This window comes from Cnephaeus nilssonii (genome assembly GCF_951640355.1).
Source record: "Cnephaeus nilssonii genome assembly, chromosome: 17".
Lineage (NCBI taxonomy): Eukaryota > Metazoa > Chordata > Mammalia > Chiroptera > Vespertilionidae > Cnephaeus > Cnephaeus nilssonii.
Window position 1 is genome coordinate 34,643,988 of NC_137088.1, and position 18,532 is coordinate 34,662,519.

At 41.9% G+C, this 18,532-nt stretch overlaps 1 protein-coding gene across 2 annotated transcripts in view; it reads left to right on the forward strand.

Annotated features, from left to right (window-relative positions):
• The first annotated feature begins 284 nt into the window (after positions 1–284).
• RAF1 (Raf-1 proto-oncogene, serine/threonine kinase) overlaps positions 285–18,532 on the forward strand; it is an 82,095-nt gene continuing 63,847 nt past the window's right edge. For both annotated transcript variants that reach the window (XM_079794470.1, XM_079794469.1), the window contains exon 1: positions 285–640. The gene's annotated coding sequence lies outside the window, so the exon portion shown is untranslated. The remainder of the gene's footprint in view (positions 641–18,532) is intronic.

The following is an 18,532-nucleotide window of genomic DNA, read 5'->3' on the forward strand; positions in this document are numbered from 1 at the left end:
ACGTTGGCCTTTCTCCCTCTGGCCTCCGACCCCTGGGAGGCGGCCAATCACGGGCCCTTCCCAGCTGCCAACAGCCTCTCCCCAGCGCCGGCGACTACTCGCCCTACAGCCTGCCCCTCTCCGAAATGGCGACCAGCTGGACGGCGAGGCCACGCCCCTTCTCGGGGAGGCGGGGCCTAAACTCAGGCCAGAGCGATAGATGCCCGAGCCAAGTTTGAAGTTGCCTGCCGGGCGGGCTCGCGCAGGAGCAGAGAGACGGTGGCGCCGCAGGTCGGGAGGAGGAGCACCGAGCGGAGGGCTCGCTCGCCGGGGCCGCCCGAGAGTTTCTTCATCGCGGGCGCTGGGGCCGCCATCTTAGATGGAGGGAGTAAGGCGAGAAGGAGCGTGAGACGAGAAGGGTTCCCTGCCGCTCTCCTTGGGCCCCCAAAGAGGGCCGGCTGGCCGGGCTTTGGGGCGTGTGCCCTGAGGCGCGCAGCACGAGTGCGACGATGCGGGGGCTGCCCGGGGCCCCGTCCCCTGGGCTGGGGACGCGCCGAATGTGACCGCCTCCCGCTCCCTCACCCGGCGCGGGGAGGAGGAGCGGGCCAGACGCTGCCGCCCGGACGGACGACGGGACTCGGAGGCGCCCCGGCTCCTTCAGGTAGGCGGCGGGGCCGAGGCCTGGATGCCGGGGAGACGGGCGGCGGGGCCGAAAGGCTCGTTTCCCCCGTCGGGCCGGACTGGGCGGCGCTGACGGAGTGGCCCCGCGGCGGGTGGGTGGAGAGGGCCCAAGCCAGGCCGCTGTCACCCCGGTAAGCGCTGGCGGGCGGGGACCCCGGGGCCCGGTGTCATGGCCGGCGAGCCAAGTTCCCACATCTCCCCTCTTAATTTCCTTGTGTTTCGGGGGAACGTGCCAGCGCCACCCCTGTACCCCGTTGCACATTCCTCACGTTTTGGTAATGGGAAAAATCCGCCCAGAGCTGCCCCGTATTGTGTTGTCACTCAGATGAGCTAATTCCTTTTCTTGGGGGAGGGAGGTGGCGCCGAGTGTGGGACCCGACCGAGCCTGCATCTTCTCTCGAGGTCCGTCACTCAAGTGACAGCCTTTTCAGGGAAGACGAGAGGAACCCGCGACCCGTGGAGGGTATGATAGGTCACTGGCCCCGCCACCAAGGCATAGGGACCTCGAGGTGCCTTGGGTTTCAGGACTCTGTGGGTTATTAACGAAAGGTCTGGGATGCTTATCCCGAGCATTGGTCTCGGGATGCTTTGGAATGAAGATCCAGGGCTGTCTTTTGTGTGGAGTTGAGAGCCGCCAGGCCGTTTCGGGTCTGCAGCGGCATCAGAGGCTCTGCAGCGCTAGGCGATGCCCAGCGAGAGGAGTTTGGACTCCAGGAGAGGCGAGGCGGCTGTGTGTTCATTCATTGTTCTCTTTCCAGGGCTCTGGGTGTGCCTCTGGTATTCATTTTTCTGGTGGGAAGAATGATAGGATCTCCCTAGGTCTCCTTGAGACGTGACCGGGTTCTAGAGGATCGCTTAACCTCTGTAGGGATGAAGTCAGCGCACGTTCATGAGTATTTCTGCTTGCCTTTTCCTTTGTGGGCGCAGTGGGGGTGGGGGGTGGGGGGCGAAATCTACGCTCGGTTGGCCCCCAGGGCGTGAAAACAATGCGCCGTGATAGGGATGGGCTTACCAAGCGCTGTGGGAGTTCGGAACTAGTTTTTCCTTGGGGGAGTTGGGGAAGCTTGTCCACTGGAGGGGACTTTTGCACCGAGTTTTGGATGAGTAAGTGCTCACCAGGTGAGGAGGGCAGAGCTTTCCAAAGTGAAGGAACAGCTGGTACAAAGCGTAGAGCCATGCTGGGGTTGGGATGCGTTTGGAGAGCAGCAAATAAATAGTCTGGGGTGCTGGAAGGAAGTGGTGAGAGATGAGGGCCTAAAAGAAAAAGGTGTCTAGATTGTGAAGGCTCTTTGTTGAAGATAGTGAACTAGTTTACTAAATTTGGATTATTTTAAATGTGTTGCTTATTCTTTTTTTCTTGCTGATGACTAATTCCCCCCCCCCCTTCTCTTGATGATGTTGAAGCTGATAGTAATTGAAAAGATTTACTTTGTTAAACCCAGTTAAGAATATTTTTGATAAGTGCCTTACACAGTGAGTAAACTGAACTCATATTCCCAGAGACTCTTGCAGAAGATAATGCTAAAGCAACGATTTTCAACCCGGGTGCCATGGCACACTGGTGTGTCTCAAGAATTTTTAAAACATGCAACACCTGCCCTGGCCGGGTAACCCGCTCAGTTAGAGCATTGTCTCCATTGGACTCAAGGTTGCTGTTCCTTCTGTCTTCCCCCTGGCACATACAGGAATCAATGCATAGATAAGTGGAACAAATAGTCCATGTTTCTCTTTCTCTCTCTTTCTCTCTACCCCTCCCTCTCTTTTCCTAGACCCCCCCCCCCTTCTTCTCTCTCCCACCCTCCCTTCTCTCTCTCTCTCAGAAAAAAAAAAAAAAAAAAAAGAAGAAGCAATGCCTGACTCTTTAGTCAGGGACACTGTTCCTTAGATTGTCAAAAAAATGACAACAGCCAGCCAACAATATCTGTCCTGTGTGAATTAATCAAAATCATATCCTTTTTTTTATCAGAAAGGCAAAAAATATGTTATATATTTTTTGTGTGCCACATAATTTTAGTATTTAGTTTCTGTGTGCTATGAGATGAAAAAGGTTGAAAATCACTGTTTTAAAGTTATAACTTGCTCACAGAAATGTTGACTTTATAAATGTAGTCCACTGTATTCGTACTGCATTTTAAACGGCTGCTACCCAGTCATATAGAAATTGGCATGTTATGTAAAACATCTGAAAAAGTGTAGAACGCAAGTGAGTGTTTTAAGTTTAGTAAATTGTTTTGTACAGTAAACTATCTTTGGATTGATTCCATGGATTCCAGTTCTGTTATAAAGTCTTTAGCTTTATGAACTTGATTTCCCCAAAACAGGATTAATGCTATGTTAAAGTGTTGTTTATTATCATATTAACAGACTTCAGCTAACAGTTTCTAAATCTTTCTTGAGTTGTGATGCTTATATACCACTGAAGAACATTAAGATTCTCTTGTTGTTGATGGAAGGAGCCTAGACTTTGGGTGGAATATATAGATGATGTATTATGAAATTGCACACCTGAAACTTATAAAGTATTATTAACCAATGTTATCCCCCAAAACTTGTCTTAAGAAAAAGACTCTTTGGCTTATTTTCACTCTTATCACTTCAAGGACTAAGCTGCTTAAATTGCAACAGAAGCATTTGACCCAGTTGAACACTGGATACTTGGGAAAATAAACCCATTACAGTTTCTGTTGTAAAAGCTTATCTTTTAGGTATGTGGTGTTTATGAGCATAAATCATAGTGGAATTGCTTAGTCTTGTTAAACTCTTGTCAGTAGTTGGAAAAAAAAAGTGTATGCCTTCAAAGTAGAAGGCTTGTGAAATACATTAAAGTATTTTAAGGGATTTGGTTTTGCAGAAGAAAACAGCGAGAAGCAGATTAAGCTGGTCATTTATGATGAAAAGTATCAAAAAGATGAAATGGAGAATGTTTAAACATCAAGTGTTGTATTACAACTGCTCTGAAACTAGTTGCTACTTGTGAAATCACAGTAGGTGGTTTTCTCTGAAGATTAAAAACTTCTTGGAAATTAAATTTGACTTTTCCAGAAGCACTAGATTACTTATTAAATGGAAAATATAATTAATTACTTCAAATTACTATTTTAAGTAGTCTGTTAGTAGATGTATGGTTCTATTGCACTTTAATTTCAGATAAAACTTTGTTGATAACCTACTGCCTAAAAATAGAAAAATGTTACATGAGGGAGTGCTTTTGTTTTGCATATTAGGAACATAATGGGCCATACATAATAATCCTGGTCTTGGGAGGAGCTTGTTAGCCAAACAGCATGCCTTAAAGTCGATTTGCAGAAGAGAATTTTAAACATTGCCTTTGAAAGGTAGCGGACTAATGTGACAGTAGGGGGTTTATGAAACCACAAAATCGTGACTTGAAAAGTTTGTGTGTTTTTTTTTAAATTGTGCAAAATCATGGAAGTCTCATTTCTTCAAAACAAATGACTGTAGTTGGAAAATTGCTCACCTTGACTAAATTAATTGGAAACTAAGGAACACTGGGCTGATTTAGGATGGGTTTGTAATTAGGTTGTCTTATTTTGTGTGTGTATGTGTGTGCATGCATGTGTATGGATGGAAAAGGATTCCTATTTAACTAGGTTCAAAATGTAATACCAGATATTTGTGCTAAATTCAGTTAGTATTTCATGTGTAGGGCTAAATTAACCTTGCTTATAATCTTCATGATAGTAATGGCTGGGTATTTTATTCTTGCCTTAAAGTTGTGAGTAAAATTCCGTAATAATGTATCAAAGTTTTCATCTTTAATTTTACATTGGTTGAGTCATCTGTTCCTTCATTTCTCCCAGAATACCTGTGTAGCTCTCAGTGATTTTAGTAGTTAATTTCAGATGTTAACCTTTCTTCTAAAATTACTCCTAGGATTTCATTTTAACCAAGGAAAATGTCAAGTGGGTGTTGTTTCTTTGTTATTGGTTTTGGCTCAGGCTATCTGAAGTCTCTTTGGCAAATCACTCACAAAGTATATTAATTGCCTCACATTCCAATCAGTGTACATAGTTTTTCTTGAGGAACACTTGACACATAGTTTTATTTTTAGACCAGATTCTAAGGGATTTTATTGGGTGGGATTAACAATTCTAAAACTAGTTTAGAATTTTAAAACTTTTGTGACTAAGATTGTTTACATTTTTGGTTAATGAATGAGAAGCAGCAGGCAGTGGTAATTGATGGCAATCAAAACCCAATATCTGATTGCTTATGAGGACCATCTGAACTACACCAGTGTCATTTTCTCTTTTTACTTGTTGGATTTTATTTACTGTCATTTAATAGCAAGAGTTAAGTACATTGCCCTAGATGGTTTGGCTCAGTGGATAGAATGCCGGCCTGGGGACTGAGGGGTCCCGGGTTTGATTCCGGGCAAGGGCACATGCTGGGGTTGCAGGCTTGATCCCCAGTGGGGGTTGTGCAGGAGGCAGCCGATCCATGATTCTCTCTCATCATTGAGGTTTCTGTCTGTCTCTCTCGCTCCCTCTCCCTTCCTCTCTGAAATCAATAAAAATATATTAAAAAAGAAAGAAAGCAAAAGAAAAACTGGTGAGGAAAAAATATCTTTAAAAAAAGAGTTAAGTACATCTTTACTGTTTTAGTTAAGATGTGTGTTATATTTTTTTTTTAAATCAGTCTCTATGCAGTCTCCACTTTCCGTCATTGGTTATTAGGATTCTCTCCAGCTAGTCTTCAGTTGATTACTCAGGGTTGCTTTTTTTTATATTTTTTTAAAAATATTTTTTTATTGATTTCAGAGAGAAAGGGAGAGGGAGAGAGAGAAACATCAATGATGAGAGAAAATCATTGATTGGCTGCCTCCTGCACACGCCACACTGGGGATGGAGCCCACAATCTGGCCATGTGCCCTTGACTGGAATTGAACCTGGGACCCTTCAGTCTTCAGGCTGACGCTCTTATCCACGGAGCCAAACCAGCTAGGGCTTTTTTTTTTTTTTCCTGTATTTTTGTTGTAATTTCAGTTTGGTCCTGCGAGTGTAGCATGCACTTATCTGCCGCCATTTTTAGTCTCAAGAGGTGTTTTTTCTTTTTCTTTTTACACTCTCAATCTGCTATGGAAAGCAAGTTTTCTGATTTCTTGGAAGCTACTTAATACTAGGCATCACATTTGGACAAAGTATTTACCTTTCTCCATCCCTGTACATTTCTAATGGAAGAGTCAGTCAGGCTAGTTAATGTTTAACTATGCTAATATGTCTTTAAATTTATGAGTTTTCATTCTTAAAATGGGTATTTTGGAGGCATCCTTTTCAGCCTCAGATAACTTTTAACATTTTCCTTTACCTAGGCTTGAGATAGATGAAATCTTAAGTTTTCCTTGGAAGAATGTGACTCTTTGTGGCAAATCTCATTAGGAAGCTCAGAGCTTCTGGATCCAGATAGATCATTCAGAAAGGAGCTCCCATTTGATTTAAGAAAGTTTGTTTACAATAGAAAGAAACTGGAAAGAGTTAAAATGTTCAACAGTAATAAAATGATTATGTAAACTGGTATAGCCACTTGATGAAGCACTATGCTTTTCATTAAATATGACACGTATGAAGCATTTATGACATGGAAAATGCTGAACACCAAAATTATGTATCTGGAATATAAAAACTTAAAACAGTGGAATATTATTTAGGAACAAAAAGAAATGGTGTACTGATATATTCTCCAACATGTATAAACCTTACAATCATTATGTTGAATGAAAGAATTCAGGCAGAAAAGACCACATATTGTATGATTCCATTTATATGAAATGTTCAGAATAGACAGATCTGCAGAGACAGACCATAGATTAGTGGTTACCAGGGGCTGGAGGGAGTGAGGATCAGGCAATGATTGTGATAGGAATTTTTTTGGGGGGGAGGGGGTGATGAAAATGTTCTAAAATTGATTGTGGAGATGGATGCACAAATCTGTGAATATAATAAAAACCATTGAATTGTACAGTTTAAATATGTGATTTGTATGGTATGTGAATTGTATCTTAAAAACTACACATAAGAAGAAAAAACATGTAGATGTTAACAATGGTTGTTGAACAGTAGACATAAGGATAATGTTCCTCTTTATACTTTCCATATTCTCTGAATATATTGCTTAAAAATAAAAAAAAAATACATTTAATAAAATTAAATCAATTTATGGTATGGGCCCTTACGTCACTACATTCAGTCACTGTCAGATTACATTGACAACTATATTTTTTAGCTTCTTTCAACTACTTTCTACTTCAGATTAGTTCTGGCTTTTATTACTATTTGCCTTTACTGTTAAGCCTCTGAACTGAACTCCTTTTTTTTTTTTTTAATCCTTACTCAAGGATATGTTTTTTTAAAATTGCTTTTTAGAGAGAGAGAAAGGGAGAGTGTGAGAGGAACAATATCGATCAGCTCCCTACCATACACGTCCTGACTGGGAATCAAACCCACAATCTGGGTATAAGCCCTGACCAGGAATTGAACCCCCAAACTTTTGGTATATAGTACAACACTCCAGTCACTGAGCAACCTGGCCAGCGCTGAGCTCCTTTTCCTTATGTTTTTCCCCATGCCAGTGCATTATCCATTATTACTGCCAGATTCACTTTCTTAATGTGCAGATTTAAAAAAAAATGAAGTTTTAATAATTTTTTGAATCGATAATATAGTCACATGCCACAAAATTGAAAGGATACAGGAAGTTATGTTGTGCAGAGTAATGCTACCTTCCTGTTTGTTTTGTCCCCCCAGTTACCCAGCTTTCTTTCATGGAGAAGTCTTATATATCCTTTTTATGATGATACAAGAATATTCAAGTGTAGATGTGCTGGCCTTTGTGCAAATCTTCCAAGAGTTTCCTCCATTACCTATCAGAATACGCATACAGTTCTTGGTTCTGTGTCTTGCTAGCATGGATTCCTCATACTATCTTTAGTGGAATTAAAAAACCATTTTTATTAGCACTTAAGTAGATGCAGGTTACTGTGCTTCGTGCAGGGTGAATAAGGTAAGTTCCTGTTTTCAATGAAGAGAGATTGGCATGATTTCCTTACTTTTATCTGTTCCCTTTTAAGAACCATTTTGAATACCATCTTCTGAATATTTCATCCTGATCTTTTTCTCTTCTCACTTATTGTTATTTCCTTGAGCCCTGCCTTAAAACTCTTTGTATTTATTTTTTATGGCCTTTATCGTATAGTCATTTGTGAGTTTACCATTTCCTTAGATTATAAGCTCAAATTAATGCTTCCAACTCAATGATCAATTCCTTATTTAGTGATATTTGTGAAAAAAAATTTTCCTTTGAGAGGCTGAGGGACCAGGTCTGTATGTTTTGAAAGTGTTGAATCTAAATTCCAACACTTAATAGTAGGTTTTATTGTTGCAGAAGACCGGAAAAAAACCAAGCAACGCTTTGAGAGTTTGGAGTTATACTTTAATATACACCGGTGGGCTTAGAGAAAAATGAATTCAAATTCTAAGCAGAGCAACAAGCGGAAATTTTCTTTTTATTAAAGAGCCAGCCCTATGTGTGCTTAGTGGTTATCTCGAGGGAAGCTTGTGGCCTTGAGAACAACACAGTTCTATCCAATTAAAAAATACATCTGGCATGGCATGAGAGTATGGGCGTATCTAGTCTCTGGCCTGCAAGGTCAGACAGCTAAGTTTATCTTCCTTATTATTCAAGCAGGCTAAAGCAGGCTAGAAAGCAAAGTTATTTTTTTTCAGAATAAGGGGCTGTATAAAAAATAGCAGAGTTGACTTTACAGAATTAGGGACTATCTAAATAGCAGAGAATTTCAAACAGTAGTTTTACAAAACAGGGTTTAGCCTTCTCATGAGATCTTTTATTTAAACTTAAATTGTTTGTATAAGTACTTTTTGGTACTCTGCTTTGTAGACTTTATATGTATTTATTGTGGTACATATTTTGTTAAAGTATTTGTTTATGTTTCTCTTTCTTTTCATAGAGGACTGTATCTTAATCACCTCTGAATACCCAGATTTTAGCACAGTGGCTAGCCCTGATTGCAGCTTTATTTGTTGAATATGTAAGGTGCTAATAATGTTTATTGAATTGAATTTTTTGTATTGATGTCTTACATCTCTGGCTAGACTTAAGCTCCTTAAAGGTAGGTCATGTCTTACTTTTGGTTATAAATCTCCAAGTCTTAAAAGTTTGTGTATATACATAAATATGGTTAATATGGTAAATTTTGTTATATATAGTTTACCCCATCCACCAAACATTTTTCTGTGTAAAATTTACCATATTAACCATATGTATGTCAACTATTCAGTGGCATTAAGTACATTTACAACATTGTGCAACCATCACCACTATTTCTAGAACTTGTTGTCATCCCAAACAGAACCCTGTACCCATCCTACCTAATAATAGACAAATTGACCATACCTCCGACACACCAACAAGCCACGCCCACCATCCAATTAGAGCGAGCATGCAAATTAACCCAAACCAAGATGGCTACAGCCACAGAGAGCAAGGTTTCCTAGGTAACAGAGGAAGCCAAGCTTTCCGCCTGCTCTTGCCAGGCCTAAGCCTCCACTCCAGCTACAAAGTTTCAATTATAGAAGGTAAACAAATTCAAACAGAAATGGCGGCAGAATGTAGCTTGAGAGAGCAGGCCAGGGTTGCTCCCGGCAACAGGGGAAGCAAAGCTTTCCGCACACCCTGGCGGGGCCCACCTGCTTAAGGCAACAAAGTTTCAATTATAACCCCAACACAAATGGCTGCCGGCCACAGAGGGAGCCCCAGGCTTGGCTCCGCTCCAGGCTACAAAGTTTCAATTGTAGAAGGAAAATAAATTCCAGATACCAGGGCCTCCTCTTGGGTTGCCAGGGGGCGTGGCCGGCCTGCAAACCACCACAGGCCCCTCGCTCAGGCCGCCCCACGCCCCAAGGGAACCCCCACCTGATCCAGGACACCCTTCAGGGCAAACCAGCTGGCCCCCACCCCTGTACCAGGCCTCTATCCTATCTAATAAAAGAGTAATATGCAGATTGATCATCACTGCAACACACAATATAGCTTCCCCCATGTGGTCAAAGATCCTGCCCCCATGTGGACACAAGATGGCCAGCAGGAGAGGGCAGTTGGGAGGCACCCAGCCTGCAAGGGAGGGCAGTTGAGAAGGACCAGGCCTGCAAGGGAGGGCAGTTGGAGGTGATCAACCCTGCAGGAGAGGGCAGTTAGGGGTGACCAGGCCGGCAGAGGAGGGAAGTTGGGGGCAAACAGGCTGGCAGCAGAGTGGTTAGGGGGTGATCAGGCTGGCAGGCAGAAGCGGTTAGGGGCAATCAGGAAGGCAGGCAGGCAAGCATTTGGGAGCCAGCAGTCCTGGATTGTGATCCCACCGGGATCGGGCCTAAACGGGCAGTCGGACATCCCTTGAGGGGTCCCATATTGGAGAGGGTACAGGCTGGGCTGAGGGACAACCCCCCTCCGTGCACGAATTTCGTGCACCGGGCCTCTAGTTAAACAATAACTCCCCATTCCTCTTATCCTTAGCCTCTGGTAAACTTTTCTATATTCTCTCTTATGAATTTGCTTATTTCAAGTACCTCAAATAAGGGAATAACACAATATTTATAATTTTGTGTCTGGCTTATTTCACTTAGCATGTTTTCAAGGGTCATTCATATTGTACCATGTGTCAGAATTTCATTCTTTTTTTAAAAAAATATAGTTTTTATTGATTTTTAGAGAGAGAGGAAAGGAGAAGGATAGAGAGATAGAAATATCAATGAGAGAGAAACATCAATTGGCTGCCTCCTGCACACCCCCTACTGGGGATCGAGCCCACAACTAGGGCATGTGCCCTGACTGGGAATTGAACTGGTGACCTCTTTGCTCATGGGTCGATGCTCAACCACTGAGCCACACCATCTGGGCACAGAATTTAATTCTTTTTTATGACTAAATATTCCTCTGTGTATGTGTAGGTAATATTTTGTTTATCCATTTATTTATCTGTTGATAGACTCATGTTGTTTCCACCTTTTGGCTACTGTGAATAATGCTGTTATGAACATCTATACTAATAAAAGGGTAATATGCTAATTAGACAGCAGACGTCCTTTAGGACAAAGCTGCGGCAGGTGGGGGTTCCCTTGGGGCGTGGGGCGGCCTGAGCGAGGGGCCTGTGGTGGTTTGCAGGCCGGCCACGCCCCCTGGCAACCCAAGGGGAGGCCCTGGTATCTGGAATTTATTTTCCTTCTACAATTTTGAAACTTTGTAGCCTGCTGCTACTGCGAGGGCTGGGTCGAGGCTCAGGCAGCCGCAGTGGCTGGCAGTGGCAGTGGCAGCGGCATGATGGAGGCGTCGTCTTCCCCTGATCAGCCCGGTCCAGAGGCAGCAGCAGCGAGGGGGTGATGGAGGCGGGGCCTTCCCATGATCGGCCTGTTGCCTACCGCAGAGGAGTGGGCCTAAGCTGTCAGTAGGACATCCCCTGAGGGCTCCCGGACTGTAAGAGGGGGCAGGTGGGGCTGAGGTCCCCCCACCCCCTTGCACCAGGCCTCTAGTTGGTATATAAGTGTCTGTTTTTAGTTTCTGCTTTCCTTTGAGTATATGCCTAGGAGTGATCATATGGTAGTTCTGTTTAATCTTTTGAGGAACTGCTAAACTGTTTGCACAGCACCTGCACTATTGTACATTCCTACCAGCAATGCATGGAAGTTCAAATTTCTCCACATCCTTGCCAATGTACATGGTTTATCTTTTTCTTTTTTTAATAACTGTTCTAATAGATATGAAGTAGCTCTAGGCTTTTTTCTTTATGCTAATTATATTTAACTAGAGGCCCAGTGCATGAAAATTCATGCACTGGAGGGGGGTCCCTCAGCCCGGCCTGCCCCCTCTCACAGTCCGGAGCCCTCAGGGGCGGGAGGTGACCCGGCGATCAGGGGAAGGTGATGCCCCCATCACACCTCTGCTGCTGCCACTGCCGGCAGCGCAAGCCTCGGCCGGCCCTGGGCAGCCGCCATCCAAGGGTTGCCTGTGTCTTAGGTGTCGGCTGGGCAGCCGCCATCTGAGGCTTGTCTGAGCCTCTGGGCGGCTGCGGGGCTGGGGGGCTGAAGGCGGGTCCAGCCGCACTGTGCGCCTGCCACGGGGCTGAACGGACTGGGGGACTCCGGCAGGGCTGAGGGGATTGGGTGCTGCCATCTCGTTGCTATGGGCCCTGCCAGCTTTGTGATGGTGTGACGGTCAATTTGCATATTCCCTCTTTTTAAGATAGGATAGGCAAACCAGTAGCTTAGAAGTTAGACAACTGTTTTTCTTCTTTATAAATATATTTTTTTCTTTCTTATAAATATATTTGTATATAATATTCTTCAAAGAGATAAATTACACAATTAACGACATCTTTTTTTAAAAGAATAAAGGTTTTTGATAAGCTGGTACATGTAGTTGTTGTAACCACCTTTCTTTATATGCTCATACCCTTTTGTTTTTTAAGAAGTTTTTTCAAAATTTTCACTGAGGATATGTTTTTATTGATTTTAGAGAGAGTGAAAGGGAGATAGAGAGAGAAAAACATTGATGTGAGATAGAAACATTGATTGATTGCCTCCCTTATGCACCCCAGGGATCAATCAGCAACCTAGGTATGTGCCCTGGCCTGGAATCAAACCTGCAATCCTTTGGTGTACGGAAAGATGCTCCAACCAACTAAACCATCTGGCCAGGGCATATCCTTTTAATCTAAAATGTATTCAGTCAACTAGTGAAAGATGATTTCAGTTAACCATGGGTGATAAGATATATTAAATGAAAAAAGTAAGGCACTAAGTATAAGAAGATCCCATTTTTATAAATAAAAATATTTATAAGTGTATATCTATGCATAGAAAAGACAAGATACATATGTCCACAAATATTGGCAAGAGCCATCTATAGGTTATTTATTTTTGTATTTTTCCAACTCCCCCACCCCCAGAACAGGTATTCTGTAATCAGTCAATGTATCTTTTTAAAGATTAGTAGATTGGGAAATATAAATTACTGCTAAAACCTTTATATGTATGTATGGTATTATAAGCATAGAGAAAATCACCAAAGAATGTTAGGCTGTTAATATAGGTTACTTAGTGGAGTTAGACAGGAGAAGAAAGGGAAGGGGTTAAAAAAAAAGACCCCTAATTTATATATTATTTAGGTGCTATAGAAAAAATAAAGCAGAGCAAAAGTTTTATAGGGAACTGAGGATGGGGACATTTTGCTATTTATAGTGGGTGTTTTTGTAAAGTTATTATATTTAAATATTTAAAATAAAAGGAAAATGAAATTGTATAAAAAGTAAAAATGGCTATAGTCTTCATCATTAGGTTCGTTTCCTTCTACACTTTTCCTCTATTCTCATTCCCTGTAAAACAATGACTGATTTGGAGATTAAAAGCAAAACTTGGGTTAAAAAGGATTCAGACAAAGTAACTTAAAATCAAAATAATGAAAAACTAATTAGTTGCAAGAGTTAAAAATGAAATTGGCTAAAGACATATTTCACTGTGGAGCTGACTAACATAATTATTTTTGAACTAGTTGATTTTTAACTTGTATTTTAAAATTGATTGCCTTTTTTTAACAGAATCTTCAAAACTTGGGCAGTCTCTGCTTGTTAATTTTGGGAAGGATAGAGTGTCCCATTTTTCTATGTGCGTTTATGCTGGCAAGTCATCTGATGAAGTTATCAGTTTGTGGTCAGAAATTGAGAAAGAGGAGTGAGGAAACTAAAAATATTGACACACACACCCCACCTTGCAGTGTATCAGAGTGTCCTTTTGGACTGGTTGGGAAACTATAGCCTAATCCAAATAGCCTTTTCCAAAGTAGACATATTGTTTCCTAGCTTGGATGAGATGACATTTGATTTTTAAGGGTGTGATTCTTTTGTTTAAAGAAACACTTTTAAAAAAAGTGACCCGTAAAGATAATAGCTTACCTTTATTGACTGACTAAACTTAAGATTTTGTCTTAATTCCCTTAATCTTCCCAACAACCTGGTGATGTAGTCACATACATTATCCTATTTTAAAGAGGAAGAAACAGGTTCTGCAGAGGATCTCTGGGAATATGGATACAGTTTGCAAAGAGCAAATGAATAGATAAGTGCCAGTCTTACTCCCCTAAGTAATGTGAGAGCTAAACAAGGTCTTTCAAAGTTGGTCTGTACTTTGGAACCTGAAACTTAATTTTTTGGAATACAATAGCATAGTGATTAAGAGCTTTAGGCTTTGAACTGAGAAAAACCCAGGCTGGAGGTTTAAGGTCCATCTTGAAGAGTTCCTGATTATTGTAATCAATAGAACCATCATTGATTGTATAACAAATAGTAGGTAGCATTTACTATCTCAGGCTAACACTATGTACTTCCCATATATTATTTAATCCTCACATGTTATAAAACATGCTAAGTAGAGAAGAAAGAAACATGTCTTAAATTTAGATGTCAGTAAGTAAAATACTATTTAAAAATACAGGCATTATTTACTGTATTCAGGCCATTTATGCCAGACATAGACTTTTAAAGCTCTTTGCTACTAGTTCCTCCTCCTCTCTGCTTGTGAAGGAGAAACTCAGGGCAGCTAAATAATATTACAATAGAATTTTAACGAGGGCAGTGCCTAGGTCAGTGGTCGGCAAACTCATTAGTCAACAGAGTCAAATATCAACAGTACAACGATTGAAATTTCTTTTGAGAGCCAAATTTTTTAAACTTAAATTTCTTCTAACGCCACTTCTTCAAAATAGACTCGCCCAGGCCGTGGTATTTTGTGGAAGAGCCACACTCAAGGGGCCAAAGAGCCGCATGTGGCTCTCGAGCCGCAGTTTGCCGACCACGGGCCTAGGTTATTTTGATGTATAGGAATTCTTTTGTATTGACTAATATTTAGAATTAGTGAGTCATGGTTTTTAAGTTCAGAAGTCTTCTAATTTATCATCTAATCTGGGGAAAATTTTTTTGGAATAAGGATAAAAAGGAATGGCTTAAAAATTTATGGACTCTTAATTGTATTTGTCTTAAATTGTATCCATTTACTGCAGATTATAAGAATTAACTTTCTGAATAAGAGACTATGTTTTTTGATACACCCTCTGTTCTATATTACTTAGTAGATAAAAAGAAAGGCCGAGTTAGAAAAAAACATTAGCAATACTAGGATAATGAATTTAAATTAAATCATGTATTATTTAGAAATGAAATAAACATCTCTTAAATATGAAGAAAAACATAAATTTGTGACATATAAGACCATGGTGTAAATGTTCCTTTCCTCTACTTACAGGTCTGATGCATTACTTATAAACTCTTTAAAAGTACTACAATAGTAACATCACATAATTAAATCACTGTGTTATAGAACTGCACTTAAATGAAGATCTGAATTTTTTATTTGTTTTGCTTCTCTTAAATTTTCACTAAAGCTTTTTCGTTGTTGTTGTTGTTAATCCTCACCCGAGGATATTTTTCCATTGATTTTTAGAGAGAGTGGAAGGGAGAGAGAGAGATGGAGAGAAACATCGATGTGTGAGAGAGACATCTATTGGTTACCTCTCACATGTGCCTGACTAGGACCGGGATCCAGCCTGCAACTGAGGTACGGTGCTCTTGACCGGAATCAAGCCCAGGACCCTTCAGTCCTTGGGCCGATGCTCTATCCACTGAGCCAAGCCCGCTAGGGCATCACTAAAGCATTTGAACTTTTACATTTTCTTTATCTAAAAAAGAAGTAGAAATACTACCTGCTTTACCCTGTTTAACAGTCCCATGAGATAGTGGTGAGAAGAGTTGAATAAACTGTAAAGTTCTATAAAATTACTAGAAGCCCGGTGCACGAAATTCGTGCATGGCGGGGGGTTGTCCCTCAGCCCAGCCTGTACCCTCTCCAATCTGGGACTCCTGGAGGGATGTCCGACTGCCCGTTTAGGCCCGATCCTGGTGGGATTGGGCCTAAACGGGCAGTCGGACATACCTCTCACAATCCAGGACTGCTGGCTCCCAACTGCTTGCCTGCCTGCCTTCCTGATTGCCCCTAACTGCTTCTGCCTGTCAGCCTGATCACCCCCTAACCACTCCGCTGCCAGCCTGGTTGATGCTTAACTGCTCCCCTGCCAGCCTGTTTGCCCCCAACATCCCTCCTCTGCCAGCCTGGTCACCCCTAACTGCCCTCTCCTGCAGGGTTGATCACCTCCAACTGCCCTCCCTTGCAGGCTGGGTGCCTCCCAACTGCCCTCTCCTGCTGGCCATCTTGTAGTGGCCATCTTGTGTCCACATGGGGGCAGGATCTTTGACCACATGGGGGCAGCTATATTGTGTGTTGCAGTGATGATCAATCTGTATATTACTCTCTTATTAGATAAGATAGAGGCCTGGTGCACGGGTGGGGGCCAGCTGGTTTGCCCTGAAGGGTGTCCCGGATCAGGGTGGGGTTCCCTTGGGGCGTGGGGCGGCCTGAGCGAGGGGCCTGTGGTGGTTTGCAGGCTGGCCACGCCCCCTGGCAACACAAGCAGAGGCCCTGGTATCTGGAATTTATTCTCCTTCTACAATTGAAACTTTGTAGCCTGGAGCGGAGCCAAGCCTGCTGTTCCCTCCGGGGCGGCAGCCATTTCTGTGGCAGTTAATTCACCTTCTACAATTGAAACTTTGTTGCCTTAAGCGGGTGAGCCCGGCCAGGGTGTGCGGAAAGCTTTGCTTCCCCTGTTGCCGGCGGCAACCCTGGCCTGCTCTCTCAAGCTCCATTCTGCCGCCATTTGTTTGAATTTGTTTACCTTCTATAATTGAAACTTTGTAGCTGGAGTGGAGGCGTAGGCCTGCAACGGCTATGGAAAGCTTGGCTTCCTCTGTTACCTAGGAAACCTTGCTCTCTGTGGCTGTAGCCATCTTGGTTTGGGTTAATTTGCATACTCGCCCTGATTGGCTGGTGGGTGTGGCATGGCTGGTGGGCGTGGCTTATGTAGCAGAGTGATGGTTAATTTGCATATTACCATTTTATTAGAGAAGATAAGGTCTGTTGATTGAATAAACTTTCTGGAATCAATCTTTTTTTTTAAACATATTTTTATTGATTTCAGAGAGGAAAGGAGAGGGAGAAATATCAGTGATAAGAGAGAATCATTGATCAGCTTCCTCTTGTATGCCTCCCACTGGGGATCAAGCATGCAACCTGGGCATGTGCCCTTGACCGGAATCGAACCTGGGACCCTTCAGTCCATAGGCTGACGCTCTATCCGCCAAGCCAAACCAGCTAGGTCTGAAATCAATCTTAACCACACAGAATGTATTGCTACATTCTCAGAAACTAGGTTTTAGGTATATTCTCTTAAAACCACATTTAAACACCAAAGTGCTTGGCTGCCTTAGGTATTTTTGTTCTGCCACTTAATATAAGTGAAGTATAAGATAATATTTGAAGAAAAACTAGAAAGTAAGGTTTTTCAGAGTAATTAATAAACTGATTTATGAGGCATTTTTGAGGAAAATTGAAAATGCCTGTGTGTTAAGTATTTACATTATTCAGTGTGTGTGTGGGTTTCCCTACTCAAAAAGGGTCAATAGTAAGATTTATGTGGCTGCTTGACCTAGCTGAGGTAGGGGAGGGTGAAACAAAGTCAACTTTAACCCTAAATTTGCCTATTTCTTCTTGATTCTTTTAGGCAGAAGTTTTAGGATGTTTTAGTTCTTGTATGTTTGAACTCCTGAAAAGCTTTGTGGATTAATCAGGATTGCTATAATTGTGGGTTTTTAAAATATATTTTTAATTGATTTCAGAGAGGAAGGGAGAGGGAGAGAGAGAGAAACATCAGTGATGAGAGAGTCATTGACCAGCTGCCTCCTGCACACCCCACCCTGGGGATCTTGCCCCGAAACCCAGGCATATGCCCTAGACTGGGAATTGAACCGATTCATAGGTCAACACTCAACCACTGAGCCACGCTGGCCAGGCTGGTTTGTTTTTTTAACCAAAAGATGGGGCCACCTTTTAGGAGAGGAGCTGTGTGACAAGAGAATAAATCAGAAATGTTGAGTGAGTGCTCTAGTATGGTTTATATCTCCAGAAGTCGGTAGGGTAGAATTTCCAGGCACTTATGCCTCAGATTAGGCTTTAAAGTGGGAGATGGACTTTAAAGGATAGAACTCAAATCACTTAAAATTATACCCTAAGTACTGCTAGTTACATTTACATAATTGTAGTCTTAAAAGATTTGACTTGTCCTGAGGCTACTTAACAGTATTTTGTATGTGTGCTGCTCCCTAGTAATATTGCACGTTAAACATAATCCTGCTTTTAAAACATTTTTTATAGCATTTGATAAATTCAAGCAAAGCCAATGAGACCCTCCTAAAGTTTTTGAAAAGTTTATTTTGTTTTCTAACTTATATTTTACTAATCGAGCACTAGTAATTCATTTTTAGAAATGCCTCTGAAATTATTACTAGAGCTGGGCCGCAGTGTGCAGTGTGAGCAGACTGAAATGAATGTATTGAGTTTAAAATGCTTTTATCACAACTCATTGTTCTGGATTATGAATATCAGAATAAATTATACAAATGTCTTTTGTAAGATCACTTTGAACAGTTTATTGGGAATTGTACCAGGAAATAACTTGATTTCTTGTAAAATTTTTAACAAGTCACTTTCACAAACATAGTGTGGCCCCTATATTTACTACCTTCTTACTTTGTTTGATATATAAAATGTTTGCATACTTGAGTGTTCTTACCTGCTATAAGTGGTTTCTCATGGTGCTTTGTGTAGATTGGGGCATGCAGATTGTGGGAACAGTTTTCAGAACTCTGCAGACTCTGGAAATACAGTACAGCTTTTTGCCTTAGCCAACA